Below are 2,815 nucleotides of genomic sequence, written 5' to 3'. Positions count from 1 at the left end.
GCATATGCATTTTTATTTCTGTGTCTACTTTACTCTTTTTCTTTGTTCCTTTTACTCTGATAATGATTTAATCCTATGAGTGACACCTCTAGATATTGTGAACTCAGAACAAAAGAACTTGCTGAGCCTATCAGAGGTCATTATGTGATAAATTAGCAAGGTCAGAGGACTGACTGAATGGTTAACTTCCTGCACCCAATACTTTAACCAAGGCTGGGGATTATTAAAATATCATAACATCGCTTCAAAAAAGCAGTTAATTGTTTATAAATTATGTGTATGTTTTTAAATTTATTTTAATTAGTTTCAAGTTTATATAGTACATTGGTTAGATACCTATATAGTTTGTAAAATGATCTCAATTGCTCCCTCTCTCCAACTAGACAAAGTATTAATGCTAACTTCATTTCCTATGCCATGCTCCACATCCTTGTGACCATTCATCACCTACTAAATTGTACTTCTTTAACCCTTTACCCCATTCTCCAGCCCCCCAAAACCCCTCCTCTCTGTCTGTCACCAAATTGTCCACTATATTTATGAATATGTTTTTAGTTAGTTTGTTCTTTTTATTCCTTAGTGTCCACATATAAGTGCAATAATATAATGTTTATCTTTCTCTGTCTGATTTAAATACCTTCTAGGTCCATCAAAGCAATAGTTTTTTCTATCCTCTTCTTTTTAGTCTGTGTGTGTCTTTTAATCTGAATTGAGTCTCTTGTAGGCAGCATATGTAGGGGTCTTGTTTTCTTATCCTTTCAGCCACCCTATCTTTTGGTTGGAGCACTTAATTCTTTTCCATTTGAGGTACTTATTGATAGGAATGTAGTTACCATACTTTATTCCTGTTTTTGACACATGTTTTTTTTTTTTCTTAAAGAAGTCCCTCCAACATTTCCTGTAATACTGGCTTGGTGGTGATAAATTCCTTTAGCTTATTTTTGTCTGGGAAGCTCTTTATCTATCCTTCAACTCTAAATGATAGCTTTGCTGGATAAATTATTCTTGGTTGTAAATCCTTGGTTGAGTCTTCATCCTATCAAATAATTTTTGCCAAACCCTTCTGTCCTGCATAGTTTCTTCTGAGTAACCAATTGCCAGTCTTATGGATGTTCTCTTATAAGTAATTATCTGTTTTTCTCTTGCTGCTTTTAATATTCTTTCTTTGTATTTAATTTTTGGCATTTTAATTATAATGTATTTTGGTGTGGGACTCTTTGGATCCCTGATTTGTGGAATTCTCTGAGCTTCCTTGGGTTTTATGTCCATTTCTTTCACCAGGTTAGGGAAATTTTCCATCATTATTTCTTCAAACAGCTATTCAATATCTTGATTTTCTTCAGATACACCAATCAGACAAATATTTGAAGCCTTAATAGTGTCTCATATTCTCCTTATATTATTTTTATAGTCTTGCGATCTTATCTCTTGCCATTCTGATTGCGTGTCCTTGGCTTTCCCGTCCTCTAGTTAGGGCATTTGATCCTTTTCTTTATTCACTTTGTTTATTCCTTTGTTTATTGCATTTAATATTCTTCTCATCTCAGATAATGTGTTCTTCATTTCAGACTGGTTCCCTTTTATAATTTCCATTTCCATTTTTATGTTTTTTATCTCTTTGATGAAGTTCTCACTAAATATATCTACACTTCCCAAAAGTTCATTGAGCATCTTTATAACCAGTGTTTTGAACTCTGTGTCTGTTAGATTACTTGACTCCATTATATTTGGATCTCTGTTCTGTTCTCCCATACGGTTTCTGTTTCTTTGTCATTTCATTTTGGCTGCCTTTCTGTGTCTGCTTCTATGTACTAAGCAAAGCTCCTAAGTCTTCTGGTCTTATTAGTGTGGATTTGTGAAGTAGGTATCCAGTGGCACAGTTCTGAGAGGGGTTCAGCTGCAAACCAAGGTAGCCCCAGCCTGTGCTCCTCTGGAGCCACCTGTTTAGATTCAGCAACTATAAGCTGTCCTCAAAAGGCCACACCAGAAACTGAGGCCAGATGCCTTCAGTGCGAGTCTAGGCGCTGCTCAGCAAGGAGCACCTGACTCACTGAGGATAGACCTGGATGTGGCTTGGGTGGGGCCTCGAGTTGGGGGAGGTGGGGTTTCAAGGAATCCTATGGGCGAAGTGACCTCTGTTATCCAGTATGATGATGTCATGGCTAGGGCGGCTCTGTGTCCACACACTGGGAGCGGGGAGTGCTCAATAGGGAAGAATGAATACCGCCAGCACTTCTGTACGGAACAAGTCTCTCCTTGGCCCTCACTCTGACAATGTCTCCCTGTAAGTATCTGGTGCCCCCTGCGCTTAGCTGAATCCACACTGGTGCTCAGAGCGAGTAGGTCCGCCACCGTGAAAATCTGCTTGCGGACACTGCCCCTTTAAGAGGTGTCTGCCGCTGCCACAGCTTCCATCTCACTCCACTGCTCAAGACCAGCAGCCCCGCCTCCTTGTTCCATGCTACCTTCTGCTATTGCAGGGTGATTTCTTAGATTTCTCACTAGTTGTATGGTTTGTTCATCTAGATCTCAGGCGATTTTTTCTTGCTGCTTGCTCCTTGTTTCTGTCACAACTTTGATTTGGTCTCCAAAGGGATGAACCAAGCCTCTATCTTCTACGCTATTTTTTTTCTTTCTCCTGTGAGTCTATTATTCTGTATTTTTGGTGTGAATTTATGTTTAGTCCTTATATTAGTAAATACATATCTTCTGCTCTCCTATGAGTGCTGATAAGATATGTTGGTCATGTATGCTGCATATATATCCTTGTTTAGAGAAATCTCTTCCAAAATAAGATGTATTTATTTCACACTAC

This window comes from Pteropus vampyrus, unplaced genomic scaffold (genome assembly GCF_000151845.1).
Source record: "Pteropus vampyrus isolate Shadow unplaced genomic scaffold, Pvam_2.0 Scaffold57, whole genome shotgun sequence".
NCBI lineage: Eukaryota > Metazoa > Chordata > Mammalia > Chiroptera > Pteropodidae > Pteropus > Pteropus vampyrus.
Note: the sequence above shows the minus strand (reverse complement) of the source record.